This window comes from Varroa destructor, unplaced genomic scaffold (assembly GCF_002443255.2).
Source record: "Varroa destructor unplaced genomic scaffold, Vdes_3.0 BEIS01000003.1, whole genome shotgun sequence".
Taxonomy (NCBI): Eukaryota; Metazoa; Arthropoda; class Arachnida; order Mesostigmata; family Varroidae; genus Varroa; species Varroa destructor.
Window position 1 is genome coordinate 16,977,213 of NW_019211456.1, and position 24,029 is coordinate 17,001,241.

The 24,029-nt window shown below is 40.8% G+C and overlaps 1 protein-coding gene and 1 long non-coding RNA gene across 16 annotated transcripts in view; one reads left to right on the top strand and one right to left on the bottom strand.

The window, feature by feature from the left end:
- Positions 1 to 10,488, bottom strand: part of LOC111247651 (uncharacterized) — a 34,470-nt gene extending 23,982 nt beyond the window's left edge. For 4 of the 15 annotated variants that reach the window (XR_002672199.2, XR_002672197.2, XR_002672198.2 and 1 more), the window contains exons 1-2: positions 8,897 to 10,446; positions 4,875 to 5,097 (exon numbers count right to left, since the gene is read on the bottom strand). The gene's annotated coding sequence lies outside the window, so the exon portion shown is untranslated. Of the gene's footprint in view, positions 1 to 4,874; positions 5,098 to 8,896 lie in introns of all 15 variants that reach the window. The other 11 variants (XR_015322850.1, XR_015322849.1, XR_015322846.1 and 8 more) reach the window with 7 other exon arrangements.
- A 7-nt stretch (positions 10,489 to 10,495) lies between these two features.
- LOC111247650 (uncharacterized) lies at positions 10,496 to 15,224 on the top strand. Its single transcript, XR_002672196.2, has 3 exons — positions 10,496 to 10,736; positions 12,641 to 12,791; positions 14,731 to 15,224. It is a non-coding gene; the product is annotated as an uncharacterized LOC111247650 (long non-coding RNA).
- Positions 15,225 to 24,029: the final 8,805 nt, after the last annotated feature.

The window sequence follows — 24,029 nt, forward strand, 5'->3', positions numbered from 1 at the left end:
TATTAACAAGTGTTCGGCGCCCGCGTAGCGCGAGTGGGCTTCATGAAAGAGAACGTAACCAACATTAGTGAGTCATCCCAGAAATAAACAATGTATTGTGCTCACCGTCATAATCAGGTACTGCCTTTACCAATCCTACAACCTTATCGTTCGCACAAAAAGATAATCAGATTAGATAATTATACGTTTAATATTAATCGCTTGTTACCAATTTAAAGATTCGCAGCCGCCAAAGCAAGCTCATAGTCAATAATGGCTAAATGTTTCGAGTTTTACGTCTGGCATTGCCGTTAAGCATTCCATATGATACGCAATTAAGTGTGTCTACGTCAGGAGCCGAACCTAGGCCATTAGGCGGCTTTAGAAGATGTTATTTCCTGAACTATCACAGGACGGTATAGAACTTCGCTAATCGATTAATTCAGTCTAAATGCATGTTATACCGGTAGCAATGGCAGAGCGTCCGTACAAGACAGACCCGGTAAATTACACTAAGAAGAAATTAGCGGGTCTCTTCCAGTCATCTAGATACACTATAATAACACAGCTTATGAACTCTACGTTGTGAGGCAGAGCTTTACCAGTCAGTAAAAACTGTGATCATGCAGACGAAACATTTCGAACGATTCTTCCTGTATGAAAATCAACGTGTAGAACAAGGCTCATTAAAAAAAAAACATTGTCACACCGCTTTTTTCCTGAAAATTCTTATCACAACCTTCTAAGCTTCACCGTATTAGTCATATTAATTATGACACGAAGACTTTTGTTCAATTTGTACAAGGCCGTGAGAGTAATAACCGATTGCGGAATATTTGAAGGCGTTTGCTCGACCAACGTTCTCGAGGATGTTATCGTAATGTTTGAGGTTCGATGGTCCGACAAAATGGATGGGCCTCATTTAAGATGAGCAAACGTTCTTTTATTTATGCACATATATTGTGTGCTGTGAAGCCTGTGTCGATTTGGCTCGTATTGAAATATTCACATAAACACAGAAAAAGAATGTTTATATACACAATTTTTTTGTCTAGTAACTCGTGATTACTTATTCCGGTTAGATTTTAGATTACTGGATCGCATTTTTGGCTGAAACTCATTGAAGGCCCCAAAAAAAAATGTTCAGTCGCTGTATCACTTGTCACGATTGAGTCTCTACATTTTTGACGGTATTGGATGATGTTTTCTTACTGTATCGCATTTCAAAAAAAAACCCCCGTACCCAGACAATTCCTGGCGGAATAGCAGTATTATCACCTCGACCAACTGTCACGTCAGTCACTGACAGTTTTACATTGGATATTTGCCTGCTGATGATTCAGTAAATAAATTCGTGGTTGAGAGAAAGCGTCAAATTGCGACACGAACGGGATGTGGAACGTCATTTCACCAGGTCCAAGTGACTGCTTCGCGTCGTCAGTCATATTTTAAAAGTTGGCGGTAGCTCAGTCTCCAATACGTTTTGTCGCCTGCTACCAAAAGCCTATGCCCCGGCCCCTTTCCGGTAACGGCTGCCCATTTTACAATAAGCAATAAGCACGGCAGCAAGGATGAGGACGTTGTGAGATTTCTTGTTTGTTTTTATGCTCTGTGTTCACTTCTGATTTGTAGGACAAATTTACTTTAGTAAAAAAAGGATTACAGCTCACTGCTGGATGTATCTGTTCCAGTGTATACTAGAGGTCTAATTTGTTTTATTGAACGACAGTACGGAAAGAAAGGCGTACCTATGCCGTGCATTGAATAAGCAATAACTTTAACTTCATGTAACATTCATTACAACAGCGAAACAACTTCCGAAGAATAACAGTAAGGCTAAACTGAATACGTTCGACTAGATACAGCTAGGGCGTATTCGCTGGACTGACGCGCTCTTTTAGTCAACGTCCGACAAAACGGAGCTTTTATGGACATAATTTTGCTTAACACTAAGTTGAAACTTTATTAAGTAAATGCTTAGGAAACAGGAATTTATTGAACTGAAACAAATGAAATGCTAACACCAATTTTTTGCGTTCTATCTTTTCTCTTCGTTGCAGTTTTCTTAATATGGTGCCGAATTTTTACAACCTAGGTCAATATGAAGGAAAGGAGTCGGTCTTTTAAACACATTTGGCCTCCTAAACAGTATCAGATGTTAAACGAAACACTGAACACATGTCGATGTTCAGCTGAAAAATTAGAAAATTTCTCTACTGCGAACCTCCTGAATAACAGCTCATATTATAAACAGATAATAGGCAATTATCTCGAGGCCAATGAAAACGAAAGACGGAAGCCAAACACAGAGCAGAATCCAACACCCGAAAGAATCATGATCGTGACAAAACTCCTACCTCAAAGCCTATTACTTCATCGGATTGCAATTATAATGTAAGTTGTTTCGGTGACACTCGTGCTCAGTTCGCGTCAACATCGGGGGTAGACATCTGGTAGACATAATTCGGATCAAACTCAGCAGCTTTTATTTATATATATATATATATATATATAAGTCCATATGTGTTGTATGTTCATCATAGCATCATTACCTGCGGTTTTTTCCATTTTATAAAAATCACACCCCTACATGTAAATTTTTCATGTGGATTGCAGTTTTTTTAATAGGATAACGCTATACGCCTTTGCATCAATGAGAAGGAAAACAATGGAAAGCATCTATCCAAAGCAATGTACTTTGTATGACAGCATTCGTGTTATTGGCAGACGTGCGGACATACGTTTCCATGAAAGTTTACTTGGTAACGTATTTTCCTGGTAGTTTTAGGGATTGTTGTAGTTTAGGCTCTTAGACACACTTCCCTTTCGTGCTGGAAGCCAGCCGTCGGGAATGTTTAACGGCAATACCGGATGTAAAACTCGAAACGTAGGGACGGTGATGCGTTATTGCGCGCAACTCAACCTGCTGAAGCAATTAAAAAATTTGGAAATTCGTGAATACATATAAGCATATATAAATCATATACGAGAAAAAACATATGTACACGTTATAATGTGCTTTTTTCGTGTATGATAGTAAATCGAAAGAAAATTAGTACAGTAGAGTTTCGCAGCGTCCATCAGCTGGCCAGGCAGTCAGCTAACTTCGGGATCACCGTCTATCGTTGATCGAATACCAGATATGGGCCAACGCATCGGTTGTAGTTAAAATGCTGACTGTTCTAGTTTTAGGGTAAATCAGGCCAAAAAAATTTAACGCCGAAAAAGAAAAGGCATCTTACTCGCTGCTTGCCACTGGTACAACCCTCCACTAAAATGTTAATTCTAACATGACCATTTTTCATCGATATATATCGATGGCAGCTACATATATATAGAGAATTAGATAACTAATAATTTTCTGCATTTCTTAAAAAAGTCGGGATGAATTATTGCGAACTAATCCTGATCCCTGAATCGGTCCTGTGTTTTTTTTCTAAGTTTAACTTTAAGTCTTTAGTCGTAAGTCATGGATATTTATTATAGCATACCACCGGGCAGAGGTAGAATTGGCCGATAATCAGTAAGCGTAATTATAAAGTGGACGCAAATGGAACGTAGGTCTTATGTCTAGTAAATGCACGCAATCACCACCTACACGAGCGGTCCTTTTAGAAACAAATTAGATAAATTAAGGGGGCACTTCCATTTGAAACAACATGTTAAGATATCTCAAACAGGATGGATATTCAATCAAATTGTGCTCTTATTCGGCTTGGCCTAACTCCTCCTATATCATTATTGTCATGTACGTAAGGAACCTATTTTACTTTGAAACAGCGATGAATCTCTATGTCAGTTCTCATGCTGAGCCTACCTAGAAACTACCACCAGTTTATGTCCAACAGCTAATTGTCATATTTGGACGATAAATAATCCGTCACTAACCCGCGCGTCCGGGCATTACCCCCCACTGATGCTGTACCTTTTGGGCACACTTGCTTTTAATTCAAACATTTTCATTTTTAGATTACCTCTCGGATTCGAACGCAAGATGGCAATATTGTTGTCCATAATAGAGAGCATTAGTCGACAAGTACAATAACATCAATTATGAAGTCATCGTCCGCCTCACACAATCATCAATAACAAGTTTTTAATAACCTGAAGCGTGTTAGTGCTGAAGTAGCCGTCTGTGCTTTAGTAAACGAGACTCACGGCGATGACATATTAGACGCATGGAAAAGCTTTCCCGGGAAGCTAAGGCAATCGAAAGCAGACGCGTGACTCGCTTAACGACAACTAGAAACGGTCTATCATGCTTAATCAATACTGTTTGTACAGCCACCGCTTAAGAAACCTCATCGTTTTCAAATCCGCTACTAACACGAGTGTGGGGTACATATTTTTCAGGCAGTATTATGCCGACCATAGTGTGAAGTCGTGAGACTATATCAGAGAAGATCAAAAGCAGTGTGAGCGAGCAATCATTAATCTCAATGAACGTGTTCGTTATTTTCTGAGAATTTAATCGGTTACCGTGGCCGATATAGTACGAGCTGGTCGTTAGCATGTTCAGTGCCCATACGATTCACTAGCTAGGTAATGGTTCCGTTACTCTACTCATGTTTAGATCTTAGCAGGAGGTCTCTTGCCCTCTACAAAAGGAACTATCCTCTGCTGCGAGTGGTTCGGCAGCCGTCACTCTAGCAACAATATATTTTTTGATGCGGTTTTTCATTACCCCCTCTAGCTAATTCCGTCTAAACGATTCTGCAGTCATAAAAACGCGGCCATTATGGTCTACATCCATTGTTTGTACTTGAGATGGACGCTAGACACCACTGCGTTACTTTGTATCCGAATGAAACTACCCTACTCGAACTTGTTGTTTGACGCGCATTATATAGATGCATCGATGGGCTGAAGAGGCAGACTTCATTTTATGTACTTACAGTAGATATTCGCATATTTCATGTAGCTAGCTCGCTCGCTCGTAGCATTTGGTGTTTGAGATGGAGATAAAAGACGTGTAGGGAGTGATCTCATTGCCTGCTGTCGTTCGCCCAGCTGTAGGACTAGTTCGTTCAATGACACAATGAATGCGGGGGAAATGCGTGTTCCTTCATACAGGATTTTTGTGTTAACCAATTTACTCGATAGGTCAGTCGCTTGCTCCTGTAATTGAATGTTTGAGTGGAGAAAAATTACTAGCCATTCATAGACTTTTTGCGTTTAATAGCACTAAGATCTGGGTTATTGGCTTTCGCTTTACGACTGGCAGTGTTATCAATGCATGGCATGCTGTATGATGTTTTTCCTCTCTTCTGTGGCCCGGGGTACCCTGCAACGAACAACAAACTTCAAAGTTTCAAACCAGCATGAGGATTAACTGCGGTGAATATTCATAAAGTGCGTCACTGTCCGTATCGGTGTAAACGTTTCACGTCCAATGCACACTTCACCCTAGACGTTACAAAATCAAAAGGTAACCTATTTCATCACAGTGTAATACAAATGGGTTTCTACGTCAGTTATTGATCGGTATCGTGGAAGGACTCAAGGTTTGACTCTTTGACTGACAGAATCGTGGCAAAAAATTTAAAGCCGTATCTTTATATTCCGTCCAGGATACAATGAAGTATCTATTCGGACCAGAAAAAAACAATTCGATTTTACGTTTCTGAAAAATTCCTAATTTTTGTGTCAAGTTTTTCCAGAAAATCGTGACCAATGACGATTGTCAATCAGACAATAACAAATCATTGCGTATAAAACACCGCTGTGTATGCGGTTTATATAGTGCACACGCTCGCGCGCAAGATACTGTCATCGTTTATGCCGTCACTCGTTAAATATTTTTGCGAATTCTTGGTGACCTCTGCTTCTATTCATCGCTATATGTGGCCTCGTATGAGCTTTTTCTAACTAACAATATTCCATTCACGTGCCCTAGGAACTTACATGTGATATCCTTAGCTTTTTCGCTCCTGACCGACAGTTGAAAGTTAAAGTTGTTAACTTTGGTTTTGGCTTAGCTCGTTTACCAACAACGGCTTCCCAGTGAAATACGCATACCTATTCAGCCCATTTCTGTGATCTGTGGTGACCCTAGATTTTTGCTCAGATTGAAAAATGGGGTTTCATCAGCATAGCGTGCTATCAGACTTTTTGCTCTGGATTGACTTGACGTAGACCCTTCGGCATACTCTAAGCCATATAAGCTCACACGCATTATCTGATTCGAAAGAAACGGATCAGTTCTATATTACCCGAGAGATTAAGATTTTTACCATCCTACGTAATGTATTGGATAAATGACTTAATAGTTGAATGTGGCGGTCTCGAAATTACTCTAGATCGCTATGTTATGCGTAAGCTAGAGCAATACCAAACATTCAGTGGGACGGGGTCAACGATGAGGTGTGCTCCGTGGACCCATCATATATGATTAAAGGAAAGGACATGGAAAAAATAGTCTTTCAATAAAAGTGACTTAGTTAAGGCTTCCGTGAATCTTCTCTGTTGAGACGTACCATTTGGTACGGTAACCTTTGAATCATATGTTTTTACAAACAGCGATAACACGCTAGCTCCGCTTGTGATATGTTTTTACAAACAGCGATGACACGCTAGCTCCGCTTGTGGTGAAATTTAATTTCGCATCGTACATCAAAGGCAACAGTGATACGCCAGTATGTTTGTATTGACATCCATAATTAGACTGAAATATATAGTCTTACGCTAATCGCGGAATAAAAACCCATAATTTACTACGAGTGAAATATAAATCATTATGTTCTTCGTTTGCCCAAAGAAGCTTCCTTAAACGTCGATAAAGCTGTTCTGTATTTCGAGTGTTACGTGCGGCATCACTGTCAGGCATTCCATTAGACGGATGGAACGCTTCCTGTACGAAACCAAGTGTGTCTATGCCCAGATTCGAATCTAAACCACCACGTACGCGTCCCTATGATAAACAAGCATTTACTCTATTGACTAATCTAAGTATCGACATCAACTAGATAATTTCGATGGTAGTGTTAATAACCCCATTCTCCTATGAATCTAGCTTGTTATCACTGTAAATGGCACACATACCCCACCACGCATTATTTCTGCTAACTGCCGTGAAATTTCCCTCCTCGTGAACAATAAGGTGTCTTCCTATGTCCTCTGCTATTTTCGTTAGGACTTTTCGCGGTGCCATTGTTTGCCGCGCATACCAACCACGAGGCTAGAGATGATTCACGAAACGCCATGAAATTACTTGATTTATTGTTAGAAACGGTGAAATATTCATGTGTCGGAGGACGGATCGACCGATATACTTATCAAAGAATTTTGGATTCTGTATATGCTCGATTATTCAATTTTCAGCTCGGCTAGAGCTTTTCGAAAACGTCGTTTTAAAAATAAAACTTTGCGAAGTCGACCACTTGGTTTTTGCCTTTGAGAGGCAACACATTGAAGCATAAGTAAAATAACGCTAAATATGCGGAGTCCCGCAACCTCGTGACTCGGGGAACAGATTGAAAGTTCCCACTCGCGGAAAGTCGAACCGGAAGCAGCAAAGAAGACGATGGTGTGTACGGCTGGCTGGTCGATCTCTGCCTTCCTATACCCTTCACTGTGCCGTCTGCTCTCTGCGGTAGCGTCGTGTTTGCATGCATCCCTTCACGCGGCATTTACCTCGTTTCAGGTGGCAGATTCTTCTGCAGAAACGTATCGCCAGACCAGCGTTGCGCACGTCGCTCATTGTAACTGTATTATGGCAGCTCTTTCAAAGTAAAGACCGGAGCCAACAGAATAAAAATGGAGGAAGAACGGAGCCTAAGCATCAAGTAACGTTCTCTGGCGTAAATCTTTACCGTAGCAGTGAATTCTTGATTCAGAATTCAATAAGGCGCTTATATCGTGCCTGTCTTACGAATGGAGTGGAAAAAATTGTCAGATATACGTGTGCACACTGCTAGGAAGAATATAGGAAAAAGAGCGGAGCTTCAAACAGAAGAACCGATTCGCTTATTTACGATTTTTTTGGGAGCCTAAGCCCGTTACAGTTACATAGACAATAAAACAACCACTTCCGAGTGTACTTGTAAAGTAGATGGTTTTTTACTAATATATATATCGACAATCAATTAAGTCAGTGAAGGTCACATAAGTGCTGATGTATGAAAAATTGTTTAGTTTTGTTGCTTCCAGAAGTGCATAGTAAATAAACATGCGGCTCTGTCTATGTACTGCAAGCCTAACAAATGATCTTGGTATACGCCGTCAATAAACAAGAACGGTGATTGTGCCAAAGCGAGCGTATGTATAGAATGTGATGATGTAATTCCTGTAACTTTTAGATAGTAGCACGATCTATGCAACGTTCTACCTACATAATCGTAGTACTCTTGGAAGTACAACGATACGAAAGGAACCTTTTCCACCAGGAAGTCATGCTCATATTGCAAATCCCTTGCAAAACATTTTTCGTAGTATGCGCCCCGAAGTACAACCATTTGGCTAAAGTCGCTATTGTTGTTCCGTGTGGATTTCATTGCGAGGCTAAAAAACCTAAGTGAATCCCGCCGGAAGACAAGCAAGGTTTGGGAATGTAGATAGGCAACGCATGCTGATGAATACACTATTATATATAAACTTGCGCAAGATGTGCACTTTGTTTCACGGCCTCTTCTATCTCTTCCTTCGTTCTTCAGCTGATCTCGAACTGTTGCAATCGAGACCCCTGGAAGCAGTCTACAAGCTTTCTACATTCAATACATATGTCAGGTTCAGAAAATCATGCTTAAACAAAAGATATCTTTGCCGGTACGTTGCGTGATACGTCGAGCATACGTGAACGTTGATTAAGCATTCAATAATATTTACGTTGCTAGGCGTACTATTTACAGTATGCAATTTACTAATGCAAAACGAAGACATGTTGCAAACACAGAATTTCAATATAATTTTAGGCACTCACATTGATAATAGACCTGAATCTTGTTTACGTGGGTCCCGTTCCATATTTCGTTTCACTTAAGTATCAGTTGCTTGGGTCTCATTGCGTCCTTTGTTTTTCTCAAATTTGCTTTATCGATTTCCCGACACTTTACCTCACTCGAGTTCTGTTGCACTATACTGCACACATTACATACACATACAAAAGTCAAAGCATCATATGCTAACTTCAACAGAACTTGTTCGTATAATGGAACCAGCTTGGAATCCAGAAGATTGCCCGTAGAAGATCATGTTTTCACTATTTTACACCGTTTTTTATACTGTTCAGTAGTAATAACTTCTGTCACACTGTCACTCTCGTTCAAAGTTGAGGTCAGCTACTTTTACTTCCTACAACTAATCACACGGTCCAAATGTCATGACGATATAATTGAAGGGTATTGTATTTTTCTATTTTTGGGGTGCGGTATTAGGTGCGGTACAGTGAACCTCCAATGCACGTTCCATAATAAAGCAAGTCGAACAATGCTATGTAATAAACTACTACACAGAGAAAGAATATACACCGCAGCTGCTTGCCTGGCAACGCACCATTCTGCAGTGTCTGATTTTTTTTCATCAATTCATTATCGACACATTTTGGATTAGGCTAGTTTCTACTATGAGAGTCGTCATCACCGAAGCATAGAAATCAAACGCCACGCATGCGCAAAACATCAGATAGAGAGTGCGTGATAGCGGTTTACATGGAAAAACGACGATCCACCTGAAACAATTAAATACGCCACATTATTTAATTGTTCCGATTTCGTCCAGTCAATTGATCCAGAGAACTATATTCCTGGATGGGCACGGTAGATTCTTGTGTGGCCGAATACAGAGTACAGCTTATTCAATTCATCGAGTATTTGATCTCTTCGAACGAAGAGCTTTTTTAGTTTCCCTTGCGCCCCTTGATTCCGAGGTTTTCTGTCCAATTCTTGAATATGAAAGTTGACGGCCATTAGTTCTTGTTCGAGCCCATTCACGTCGTGCATCATCGTTGTAACAGCGCGATGCAGTGGACCAGACCCGCGATACGTGCATTTTGATCGTCGGGCGATGCGGTAGTTTCGGACGCAGCATGCGCCACTATCGAAACTTACCCGTATGTCTCGATTGTCTGAGCTATCGAGAGTATAGGGCCAAAAACACAGTTCGGGATATCTCTGTTGAAGGCACTTCTTGCCACTGATAAAGCATGGCAAGGGCGTCTGCTGTCTAAATCTGTCATTATAGAGCCAATTGTCGGAGAATCTCTCCATTGGTCACACGTACTCGAGGACAGCGTGATTGACTTTGCTAATCGGCTTACATCTGCCTTAATGTTTTCGACTACTGGGATTGATCAGCGAATTCGCACGATCGTCTTACTTCTGTTTGTATTTATATGTTCCATATGAGCGAGCGATAAAGCTGCACGACATGGACGACTTCAGTTGCAGTAACGCTAGCTTATGTTCAGGACGCTGATTTTACGAATGGTTCTATCGACAGGGGAGCCGTGTACTGTTCTGCCACAGAAAAACAAGAACCAGATGAAATTTCGGTTCGCTCAAATGGGTCGAAGGGTGACTCTCATTACAAAAAGAAAACGACGCATATGATCAATTGAAATTCGGAACACGTACAGTTCAACCGCAGACTAACGGGAGCAAAATAGTATATTATTATCAATTCGCATAAACTTATCGATCGCTTAACTGAATGCTTAAGCTTTTAAACGTATTGCTTAGTTGATACAGCAAATATGGTTTTTTGATCATGCCGATTTCGTTGTATATGCCGAACCTCTATAACGAACAAGTCGCTCTTATAAGGTAAGCTCGATCGACTCAGGCCCTGTAAACCTGCCACAGGTCTCGTAACGAAATCACAGTTATGCATCCGTTCGCTATCATTTTTGGGCTTATCGTGTTGAAGTTACATTGTAGTAGTACACCGTTTAATGTGACAATAACTATTCTCGTAAGTTATTAGTTGTATAGTTATTAGTTGTAATAGTCGCAAGTTGTAGCTCATTCACCAATGAGTTTAGATACACCCATGATGTATTACTTTTTTGTTAAATTATTTTGCCATATTGAATACCGTTTAATTGTAGAATAGTTAGATAACGATGTCCATCCAGTCAGGGCCTGCTCAGTGTTTTGCGGAGAATCGCTTTTAAAGGAAGAACTATAGTGGGGCGGTAACGATGGTTTGAAGGAATCTAAGTTGCCGAAGACTCATTGTAGTATCATTAAAAGAGACATAGATGGTGTTAAGTCTAAGCATTGGCAACGATTGCAATGTTCAGTGTAGAACGTGAGTCCTCAAAACTTCGAAGCACGGCACATGTTTGAGGGCCTTGAGTGTGACGAGCTTCGTTTACAACGCGTTATCGTATTCACTAAACTGCTTGAGTCTTTTGAATTAAACTATTATTCCAGATTACGAATAAAACGTTCACTGACCATTATAGACACAATATGGTCTGTTTTCTAAGGTTGTATCAATGAGTGGTTAGTGTCATATTTGTTTAAGCCTTCCGCAAAAACTCAATCCAAAGGCTGTATTATATACGCCGGCTGGTAACAGTCGTTTGACCTACGAGAACTTCTGACAAGCGGGCAGAAACAGACAGCGCAACACTATCCGCTGCTATTTCACTATTATGTCGAACGAAGTCAATCACCAAAGGATATATCAGATCGATTTATGATGGCTTCCGGAAACCCTGCCAGGCGGTCCAATCAGAGAAAATAGGCTGTTATTAGAAAACGTCAGGCGTTAGCAGTAGATGAGGTCGCGGTGGTTCTAAAGTGTGTGTTAGCAAATGTGTCGAGCAACTGCCAACAACCCTGTAGAAATGTACCATGCAAATAGAGAGGAACTGCAATAAGAAAAAAAAGCACGGAATATTGCACATTTTGCTTGAAGCCAGTCGGTGTTTGTAGTTCCGGCTATGACAATCTGTACGCCGGCATCTCCACTTTCGGTGACCTGCTTTGCACGGAAGCTATTAGAGAGTACGTTATCTTCCAGTATGTCACGCAATTTGTCCTTGTTTCTACGATTTGTACATTAGATGATATTGTTTTTCACTGAATATTCTACGTGTAGGGGAATATAATAGCTCTATTTAACAGCGATGTATTTTAGTGAGAGATACATCGTAACCAATGTTTTTATTGTACAACAATTGAACGAAATTGAATTTCCAACACTCAATTTCTGTGCTTCAACCCTTCATAACCGAAGAACTGGTGTTATAATTAATTTAGAAGGATCGCTCGTATTCTCACTACTAGAACCAAACATGACAGACATAGTGAGCACTCGGCTATTGACTTGATCTTTACCTACTCAACGCTACATAGTAAAACTAATGTTGGCTCAAAGGTGAGTTAAACAAAAAAAAAACCCATAACGGGACTGGCATATTGCCTCTCGTACTGTGTGAGGTAGCACGGTCAACATAAATTGTTCAGCACCGCTACGTTAGATGACTAGAAGTGACTCTGTTACATGCCTAGACAGTAGGTCACCATAGGATCGATTTAAGCAAACCGTGAACAAATACTACGATGAACGTTTCGAAGAGTAATTTAGGGAAAGATATAATCCAAAAGAAGGAAAATTGTTTTACTTAGCAAATGCTGACAATGCGTTTTGACGCTAGATCGCAGATGTAAGCTAGTGTTATTCTTCTCTATTTACGAATGATTCTGTTCTACTACAGGAAAGTAATGGGTACTATTCAAATGTTCACGTTACGTATACGTGATCTGACAAGCGGATGATAGCAGATTAGAGTGAGTGCGGCGCTAACTACAACGTCGGATTTCGTCTATCAAATTATTTCGAGCGCTGATTTTGCAGAAACGGTGAAGGTAATTTCCAGCACTATTGTGATTTAGAGCTATCTTTTATAAGGATTACCTATAAATCTACCTAATGATTACATATTTACTTTTAAAAGGTAACGTGACGGTAAGGTAGAAATGATGAAGCTAGGCTTACGTGTGATATCCTGCAGTTTTTTGATATGGATTAAACGCGTAACCTATAAGGCTGCTGCAAGTCAAATGCTGAGCCATCAAAGCAGCAGCTACTTCAAAGCCCTACGAGTTGCAGCTGGCAAGTGAAATAGTGGCCGCTTTGTACTCGCGAGATGAAATAGTACAAATGACAATTTTTACCGCGACTGGGCCGAGGTGTTGTTTGAATGAGAGAAATTAAGATCTCCAAGAGAGGCGGTTTCTGTCTGTAATTGGGTCATTGAAAGTCCCATTCGGATAGAGAAACCCGAAGGGTTCTTTTCATCCTAACTCAAAAATTAAAAAACTTGCGTTCGAATTAATAGTGAGGCTGCGTTGTTATAGTTCTGTAATAGAACGGACTGGAACTTATGGTTACATAGACCAATTTGTAACAAAAAGGGTGCAATCAATCACATGAAACTAACAGCTGATTGATTAAAAACATGCGTAATCGAATCTTTTTAATGCCTAGAATTAGGACTTAGAATGCCTAGAATTAGGAATGGGAGTAATATATGTATGGAAAAAAATTATGGGTCCGCAACATCAAACGTTTGCAAAGCAAACCCATACGTTTGATGTATGTAGGATATTAAAGGAGCTTTATAGCAAGTGGAACATTAGTGCCATTTTATTTGGCAGTTCTACGGTGCTACCTTGAACAATGTTTCAACTCTGTCATAAGTTTGCTGCATTGTCCAGTAGATTCGATGCTTCTCTAGTTAGGTTTTCAATTAGGCATATGCGTACATGGCTAGACGTGTATTTTTTTGTACAGTTTGGCACAAAAAAATACCACCATATCATCGATAAGCATCTGAGGTGCATGCTGGGAAAAAGTGCGCATGCGAAGGTATAGGGAAAATAACAATATCATTAAGAATTAACTATTTGATTATTTCGGCTTAAGTTTTCCGAAAGTAGAAGCTTATTGGAGGCTTAGCAGATGGGTGATATCGGTTAAAAAAGTTGGGGTTTGGTCGCAGGAGTTAGTTTTGAATATCGAGTGAACACCTTACACACCTTACTAGAAAGTAGTCGATCATTTCAAACTCGGTTCATAAACAGTCAGTATATAACGACCGAAAAGCTATTAAGCAAATTCGTCGCTTTTTCTTTTTTTGTTCAATTTTTTTTAGTATTTAATAAACGATATCGCAAACAAATTACTTATACTCCGAAATGCAATGACTCATCGGGGGCATTTTGAAAGCAGATTTATCCTGTGATATACTTTACGAATAAAATGCCACCATACACGAACTTATTAATTTCTTATTAAGGTTATGGGGCTACGAGGCGTACCCTACAGCTTCCGTAGTAGTGAAGTTTGAGAGAGTTAAACGCTGTGAGGTATCCCAGGCTAAAGGTGTTTACTCTTGATTGATAATTGATCTTGTTAGAGGAACTGTCACAGGCAAAAGCCACAAGTGGATTCAGATTCAGTATGTTAAGGTCTTAATTATCATTGTTAAAGCAACCTTTTATTCTGAGGAGACCGAAAAGATCTATATGGGGCACTCAATAGCTATCTTCAAGGTTCACTGTCTGATTCTACTTCAAAGGTGCACTCACCTTAAAACATTCATTCGCCTAAAGCAGCTCAAAAACGTCGCCGTTACGTAATTTTGGTTAAAGATAAATCAAAGACAAGACGCAGACTAGTCAAATGTGAGGTTTTCATTAGTAATTAATAATACAAAGGTTTCGTCCAATCAATCTAACACTGCCGTAATCACACAGCCGAAACTGTTATAAATTTAATTCTAAAGTCTATGTATTTGCACAGATAAATTAGTAATGAATTCAACGAAGACATCAGGCCCAGTCAGTGCTGAACTCAGGCCTCACCGTTAACCTGCAGCTCCGACCAATCGATAAATATGCGGAATTATAACCCGCAGAATACTACTTCAGGTGAAAGAAGCTAAGAGCTTACGAATAAGATACTCAACGCTTTGGTACTCCGCTATCTGTGTCGTGTATACCGAGCGCTACCGACAGTCGCGAACCTGAATGACAACATAATTGCGCTCAAGGGTAGAAAGGCTGGCACCGCTTGACTAGCTTGGGATCTGGCAAATATTTTACCATGTTGCTGAAACTAGACTGGTCTGAAAAATAAATATCTGCAACCCAAATAAAGGAAAGGGAAGAATTTCCAAAATCCTTGTTAGTAAAATATTTAATAATCTTCATTTGTGCGTACAGCCGAGTTGGCACGCTTTTGAAACCAGCATAGAAAAGCAGTCGTTAGCGGCAGGAGAGCACGGTGCTACGACGCAAACGAAAACCACTATTTGACTGACAGCCACCTTGTTTTAATGTGAAAAAAATGCTCATACATTTTTTTTTTTTTTTTTTTATAACAAAACGGCTTTTGCATTGCCATTCATGTGGATAACGAGCATAAATAAATGCTGGTGTTCAACAAATTCAAGAGCTAGGGCTTGACTCTTACTATCTTCCTGGAATCTACTATCTCTACGATCGATCCTGGAAATCTAGAGATTGTTGAAATTGTAGTGAAAAAACCTCTTAGTCTACTTTTATCGGTGTCACACGTTTCAATGAGATAAAAATAAGGTTCGACGGATCGTGTCCCGCCCTTAACCGAAACCAAAATAGTATTTCCACCATAACGAAATTATCCTTACACGAAAGTAGATCATGCCACAACGTGTAAGCATTTTGGATAGCAGGTTTATGTATAGAATACACGCTCGTCTCTAAATAGGATTATAATGTAAGCGATGTAGCGTCCAGTGTACGTATTTTGGGAAGACGGCTTTACGGCAGATTTAGCCTTAGACTAGTACTAGAAAAGATAGTGCGTTTTGTCTTTCTACGGCATCAATCCCATCCGAACGGTTGAAGGTCACATGCAAGCATCATGATCAAAGACTAATTTATTTACGAGCTGATTATATAGAGAAGGTATCCACATGTCAGTTAATATCTATTATTCGACTGTAATTACACGCATCATCCATACGATGTACCACAGTGATCGACATGCATGAATCTATAAGAAGAGAACAGACAGACAATGGTGTCATTTATGACCGATCTTTTATATCACTATTCACAATAAGGTTTTTCGAACCTTTATATAATAAAGGTCTGTTACTTATTGCTGAGGCATATTATATGCATGGCTACTCTATCAAGGTGTATGAATACAGGCAGCTAATAGTGTACCCATTGATACATAATCTAAAACGTTATATATGTGTTCAATAGGTGGCTGCAAGGTAATATGATAATCTGATTTATTCTTCAGGTCTATTACAAACTCACCAGCAATGAACTTTTGCTATTATAGGTCGACTTTATGTTCATTCATATATATTTATACGTATACCCGTAGAAGAAAAATATAAGGGGGGACTTTCATGAAGTCTCGACGCCGAATGCTTTCTCTATCTCTCCCAACTAACCTCATGCTGTGCAAACCGTACATCGTAAGTTGTGAGTCTACCGCTAACAATGGTTATATCACTAGTATATTCTTGAAAAGTATGCTCGTAGTAATGAACAGAAGCAAGCAGCACGCGGTGTTATATCCTGTCCTTAGCTCTGACAGGGGGTGGCGGGCGTAAGAGGGCTGGAGCCCCTCTTTTCGGACGGAAAGACCGACAGGCAATTAACCTTGGTTGTTGCTTGTGCTACTTCCATGCTGGTGCCGTTTTCAGTAGCGGTTTTGTGAGATTAGTACTGCTAGAGTATACCGCTGGAAGCGTGTAATACCTAACTCGACTCAGAAACACAACAACGCCTCCGCGTTGTGCATTATTCAGTCACACTACCATCAGCACAATCGGTAACGACAACGTTGACAGCAGCGTTCTCTGGCCAGCCACTAGCCTGGATAGTCCGTCTGCAGGACAAACACTGCAGGGCAAGGACGAATGTTTCCACGTCGACTCGGCCCACACAGGCTGGCAGGGTTTGCCAAGCGGCTGTGCTTCTTTCGGAGGCACTTCGACATGGTTGTTCTGGTTCTCATTCCAACTTGCGTCAGTCAGCCATAGCCTTATCTGTCTCTTGTCCAGCAAATTACTATGTTGTAATATTCCGTTCGCTCATGAGCTTGCGCGTACGGAATTAGACCTCGCAATTGTTGGCTGTTATGGCGAAATGAAGTGACACATGCTCATCAACGTTGGCCGTTCTAGCGGAATGCCATAGCATTATAGGCACACGCAGACCCATTCGTACTTTATATAGATATTCATCAACTAGAACAAAAACGGTCAGTTTCTTTAGGAGCGAGTACTTGTAGGTGAGTCGTCTGTGAAATAACGCACCCGTTTGTTAAATTAAAGAAAGGCAACATCACATAATCATTTTTCTTGTTCTGATATATATAACATATTTGTACTAATTTTTGACAGTAACTTTAGCACTGGAGCTATGATATTACATATTATTATAATTTCCGCGAAGTTCCGCAAGAACCAACTATCTAGCCCGTGCGTGCAGTTTCTATTAACGAAATAGGTTGACCGTTACGTATAAACAAGGTTTACTGTTGTACTGTTTATCTGTATTAACTTGTTTGCCTCTTTTATATAGCACTCATTATGGGTTCTAGCAGTAACGAATCTGTGTTTGTTGAAAACCAATGTGATGCTTAATATATATATTGTAACGCACTTGAGCGCAAACATGAACATGCCATTATTTACGCAATATTTGAGATTGAATTAACTGGATACTGCAAACACTCTTTTTATTTGTATATTGTGTTGAATCTACACAATTTAAACTCATAGATTATAATGTAAACTGTTGCTAGTGATATTACTTTAAATCAAGGGGAAATGAAAAGGGGAAATACATAAAATAAAATAGATTTTAAGCACGACCGTTCCGACATGCTGGCGGCACGAAGCACGCTGAGCGAGATTTTTCCTGGTTTATACAGATCAGTACCTATCCTGGATTTCATCTAGTCCACATGACACGGCTAACTTCCGTTATTTAAGCATTTCAAACCTGTCTGACATATGCATGCTTTATTCTATTAAAGACCTAGAAAAAAAAATCGAAGAATACAATCATATCCCCATTGTTGATGAATAGAACCGACCCTGTCCTGGGTCATCAAAATAAGTTGAACGAACTTGAATTTTATGACTTGTGAAATTACGTCGGTGGGCATTGAGTGAGAGCTTTGATGGTGGAAAATTAACTACTAAGTGCTTAGCAATTTGCTTCTTAGATATAATCCAAGCTACATACGTCTGCACGATGGTGCGACAGTCAGTGGCGTCTGGTATTCACTGGCGACACAATAATTGCCAGAAGGATTCAAGGACACCCACATGATTTGTGTCTTCAGAGGTTAGCTGCTATAGCTGTCTAAAGCACGTTTCTCTTAGAACGTGTATGACGCAATGTAGAATGTGTTCGCTGACGTTCAAAAAATAGTAGACAACGGACCGAATTGGTAGACAGCGGTAAAAGTAGGTACGGCACCAAGCGCCAGTTTCCGGTTACGGTTCCAGTTTCTACCGCCAATGAAAATTCAATGGCCTGTTTAATTGATTTGGATCTTCGTTTCATATCGTACAGTTATGTTTTTCAGATATTACTTATCGCTCATCGGCATCGGTTCATAATATTCTGCATTTGATCCCTTTTACTTTACGGACAATAGGTCCTCATAGGACAGATGTCCTGTTTCTTGCGAAGAACATCTTTTCTTTCTAGCATAGACAACTTAAGTAATAGATGAGTTGAACTGTATAGCCGGTATTGCCGCTAGGCACTGCGTCAGATGGGCGGTTTCTAGGACAACTGAAACTAGTTTCGAGCCTAGATGAGCACATATTCCCAAGTTTAATAGCATCGCAGTGACTAGACGACGTATAAAAACGGTTTCAAACGGAAACGATCTTTCAAGAGCCAGAAGAATAGTAGTTATTTGAGCGCATGCATGTACATGTGTGTACGTGTGCTGTTGTTGTATGCACAACGACATACTTTTGTGTAGCCATTGAGCTCGTCGTTCGACTTCTTTGGCACCGTTTACTTCGCAGCAGGCTGACAACATCGGCATCGTTATTGCAGTCGTTCATATACAATCAATCCCTGTTGCACTGAGTGCTCAGCTTGTAAGCAATCCAGCTTAGGAAGCCAGTCTAAGAGTAATTTTCGGTTCAGATCTTTCTGTTCTTTTAGCATGACTTCTCGGTAATTTTTTTGGGTCTGTAATATATGGGTTAAATCTATTACATATGCACATACATTATCATCGATCTACTTCGGGCACAATGGAACTGGTGCATGGCCCATTGGCGTCTGCACTCGACAGTGAGCGTTCGCATTGCCTTAGTTTGAGTTCGGATCTGGCTAATACTAGGCATTGATTTAGCTCTGTTTGCTTGTTGACTGTATTGATACCTCCTCTGAATTGTTCCGTCAAAGCCAGCAATGACGCCAACGACAGCGGCCGTCGGTGACGGCAGTGGCACCAAAAGCGGTTTCAGAGCAAACGCTGGACATTATACACGATACGGTACGATGTCAGAGTTCTCCGCTAACCGTTTTCATCAAGCAGCCAAACCAACGAGTGAGGCGAAAATTCATTGACGGCTAACCGAGTGATCGAAGTAGTTCTTGTTGTGAATACACGCGCGAGACACACGTACAAACACACCACCGAAATCTGTCTATGAAGCAACAATCGCATTGTTATTGTTATCAGTAATAGCAGCAGCAGCAGCAGCAGCAGCAGCGGTGCGCGGACTGGGAGCAGCGGCAATAGTGATAGCAACACAGCTTTCCGGATCGCACTTCTGGCAGCCGGACGCCTCGTACTTTATGTGGTAACGTTGCCGTTGTGTGCCGCTGCTGTTACTACTGATAGTTCGCTGTTTCCACATGTATATTATTTCGTAACTTAGCATCCCATATCCGTACGACGAATGAGAAGGTTTGTCACGTATGATTCACTAAGAGGGAAGTTGGTGCTAGCCGATTCTGGCAACGGCCGTAGAAAACGGCGTTGTTTGTCTGCACAGCAGCGGACCTGTGATCACCGTCCGCACCATTGTTACATACAATATCAGCCAATAAGATTACTTATTATCGGCACTAGAAACTGTAGTGCCGTTAACTAGAAGCAAGACGGTTGAATAGTGGTCAGCCGTTTAGTAATGATTGGCCAACAGATTTCAGTGCAGTCCGAAATCACTGAAAGAGACGTTCAAACTAACAACGAACATCCTAGACAAAGAAGGCCAGCCGCAGCTGAAGGTGACAAAATACAACGGCGACCTATGAAAAAATTTAGCTTTGCCTTTAAGGAATAACGCGCTCAAGAAGAGGGCTAACACAAATGCATGACGGCCATAACTGCCCTGCTATCGGGCCTTCATTATATTAGTCGCATTAATGTAGAAGTAGTAGTAGTATACGATGATATAGACGGCAACAGTATAATAGACTTTGTTTAATCCTACAGTTTACAGCACAATTCTAACCAACATAGATTGTCAAAGGACGTCGATCAACAATAACGCACTTGTTTCTAGACAAGATGGAAGCTTGACTGATGAATAAAGGTAGACGAAAAAATATGTCCACATGATAATATCAAATTAGCGGGTTCACTCTAACAGTTGGGAGTTTCCCTAGATTATTGGCCAGCCAGTGAAAGGAAATAGTGACAGCAGAAGGATATCTAGGGAGTACTATAGCAATCTTTGAAATAGAACGTGAAGATGATAAATTATTTAAAAAAAAAAAAAAAAAAAAAACACTTGAATAATATTCTATGTCCTTTGCAGTAGACATCGGATAGGTACGGAATAGTCATAACTGAGTACAGAGTGTTATCTATTTTGTTCCCGAGATAAGCTTGTCAAATCTGTTAACGTATCAGTGTCGCTCATGAAAGGAAGATTAAGAATTTTAGAACATTCATAAGAGAAGATATTAAAAAATATTTTAAAAAAACTTATATTGATTCAGTTATCCGCGAACAGTTTAGTAATTTGTCTACGATATACGGAAACATATTTCTAACATCTAAATTCACATACAAGTTTACCGTCTGTGCACAAATATTACATAGACTAGATGTATGATAGTAATTTGTCATGATCAAAATCGTTCATTTTATTTGTTCTCTTAAGCTAAAACGAATTAATGTCGCCTTGAGAAGTTGTTTTTTTGCCAAATCCCTTTTCCCTCTCATTTGCTAGATTAGTACTTGTAGTAGTAAATTAGCTTGTGTTACATGTCATATATAGATGAATATTTGTTTCTGAGTACTGCTGTCAGCAAATGGACAAAAAAACATCCTAAAACATACATTGACCCGTAATTAGGAAGTGGTTTTTTATGCAGCATAATATGACAATGCCATAAACCGTTGAGCCATGATGCACTATTAATAAAGGTGCTTTCCAGCCCAACTCGGTTGAGCAAGAACTGTTCCTCGAAACGCACCACTCATTCGCAATCGCTTACATTAACATATCAGCGTCAACAAAAGGTTTTGTCTACTAGTAACATTGAGGAGCGCAGCCATGCTGTTGATTTTTGTCACCATCTGTCCACGGATCGTTCACTCATGCCATTTCTACGATTTAACTCGTTCCGCATCAACCCCCATCGTCGTCGTCGTCATCATCATCCTCGTTGCTTCTCTCTTAACTTTTCTTGTAGTCCTGAATAGGGTTGGCAAAAGCGGTGGCTCAAGAGAGTCTTAGCGCTTATTCGATGGAGGACGAAGGGCAAGTTATCCAGTAGAAGTTTTATGTTGACCGGAATTGGTTGTCGCAGGGTTCCGCCGCGTCGAACCGCCCAATGCAGCAGACAAATCGGATCAGCTCGAGAACGACGACGAGACGTGCCTAATCGTTCTGCATATTCACACCGAACCGTCACCGGTCGACAGCCAACCATGAAGCAAGCAGGCGTTTGTTGCCTGAAGCTGCTTGTTGCGGTTGCCTACTCGTAGCGGCTGGCCATTCAGGCAGATGAACAGGCCAGGCCTGGCCGAACACCGCCACCTGGTCGATGGTGCATTGGCGCGCAGTTGGAAGGGTCATAGTCTTCGGAGCTCGTACTAACACTAGCCGACTGCACAGCATGGTGCAACGTGTTAGCTTACGTGTTAGCAACGAGGACGATGATTCGCGTTCGGGTCGCTTCGTGCGCAGCGTCATTCCCTCTAACGCTTCAGCTTTGGCGGTTCTCTTTGAAAATTATCTGTGTTTATGGATGTTTGTATCCGCTGGGAACTCTTGTGCACAGTCCTACCGGTAATTCTTAATTTAGAATGCTAGCAAGCGTGTATGCTTTAAATGCTGCCCCCACTCATTCCTGCCTATGTATACAGCAAACGTTTATGAGCTGTATGTTGGCATATACACGACCGCGCGTTCATATGAGCACGTGTGCATCTAAACACCGCGTTTCCCATTTCTCCCACCAGAATTCTTTTAGTAACTCTCTCTTTCTCAGCTTTTCGCTCATGTCTTCCCTTGTTCTTGATTGCGCTGTTTTAGCAGAACTGTGTAACTGGACTTTCTCCGGCTGTCATAAGTAGTACCATTGGCATCGCTCAGCAGCAGCATTGCCAAAGCCAGTTGCATGGCCAAGTACCCCTCAAAATCTCTTAGCTAACCCTTTGTAGAATACCTCAGCAGGGGGTTTGCTTGGCTAAACGGCTGGAGGACAAAAGAGTGAGGAAAATACATAAAGTAGTAAGTAAGGGCGAGAGGAGATCCAGTCATTGCGGTAAGGAAGGACGAAGCGTTGAATGTGGAATTCGTTACGTTATTGGAGAACTAGCGAGCTAATTGCAATCTCACTCTCGTCCTACCGGTAGCTCCTACCAATCTGATGGGGATTGGTCGAGGACAACAATTTGCGTTGCAAGACGAGCTTTTATAAAGGGTCACAATTCCCGACCATGCAGTATACCTTTCACCGGTCCTACCTAGTGCTGGGCCTTTCCTTTATCGCTAAAGGAGAAACTTGAGATCACGCGTAACAGCCCGTCGTATCTAAGTCTACCCTCATCCGTTAGAGACTAGAACAAGCTGGCTAGATGACTGCAACGGGAGAATATAAGCTAGATATAATTAGAGAGTACGTAAATATACTTTATAATGGTGGGTTAGGCAGATACACAGGGTAGAACTTTTGCGACAGATCATTGGCTATAAATTTTGTATTGGTAGAGCAACGCGGCTAGCCAAGTAAAGATGGCTTTGTACAAATAATACACAAAAAGTTGTACATGCGGATCTCTATATATATATCCAGTAAATATTTACGAACGTATCTACGTGAATGTCCACTAAACTGTCTCGATCAGATCTTTATACCAAGTTCTCGTCATTATGGACATAAGCACATTTTAATATAAACATTTTTAATGAGCTCCTAACACCGTAAAGCAAAGAGAACAAATCAAGTGTGAAAGAATAATGAACAAAACATCCTCACAGAACCTGATAGCATTAGCTTACTTACGAAATTCAGTTACATTGTATAAGACAAGTATAGATTTCTATTGTGTAGTGGCAGTGTGAAGTATAGGTACAATTTCGAAGATGGAAAGGTGTAAATCAAGCGGACTTCAGTGCCAGTTGGGTGGCTTGGCTCAGGTTCATTCTGCCAATAATACCATCCTAGACCTTTTACCTGCTAGCGTTCGTCGTCCACTCCAGGTCCTCCTCGAAAAGTCTACAACAGAGTTAACGAGTGGAGTTAAGCAATTGCACAAAAATGGGTACGCGCAGCAGCTATATTTGTCGGGTCATAGGTGTAAATAGATGTAGTTATCATGGCCTCTCGTGCTTTTCAAACGCACGCCGACTATTGCGCCACTATATAGAAGTTGGATAGAGCATACTCGACCGCCCACAGCCCTGCATTGGCGTCCCTAAGGAATGAAACACTGGGACAGAAACTCGGACTGAAGGGTCAATCATAATACCATTTAGCGTGCAGCTCAAGCCGTTATCACATCGAAATAGAATAGGTTAAAAAAATATGCGGCACTTTAACGTCTCTCAGTTTTCTGCCCAATGGCGGGCGAAGCACTGAGCCGCCCTGAGT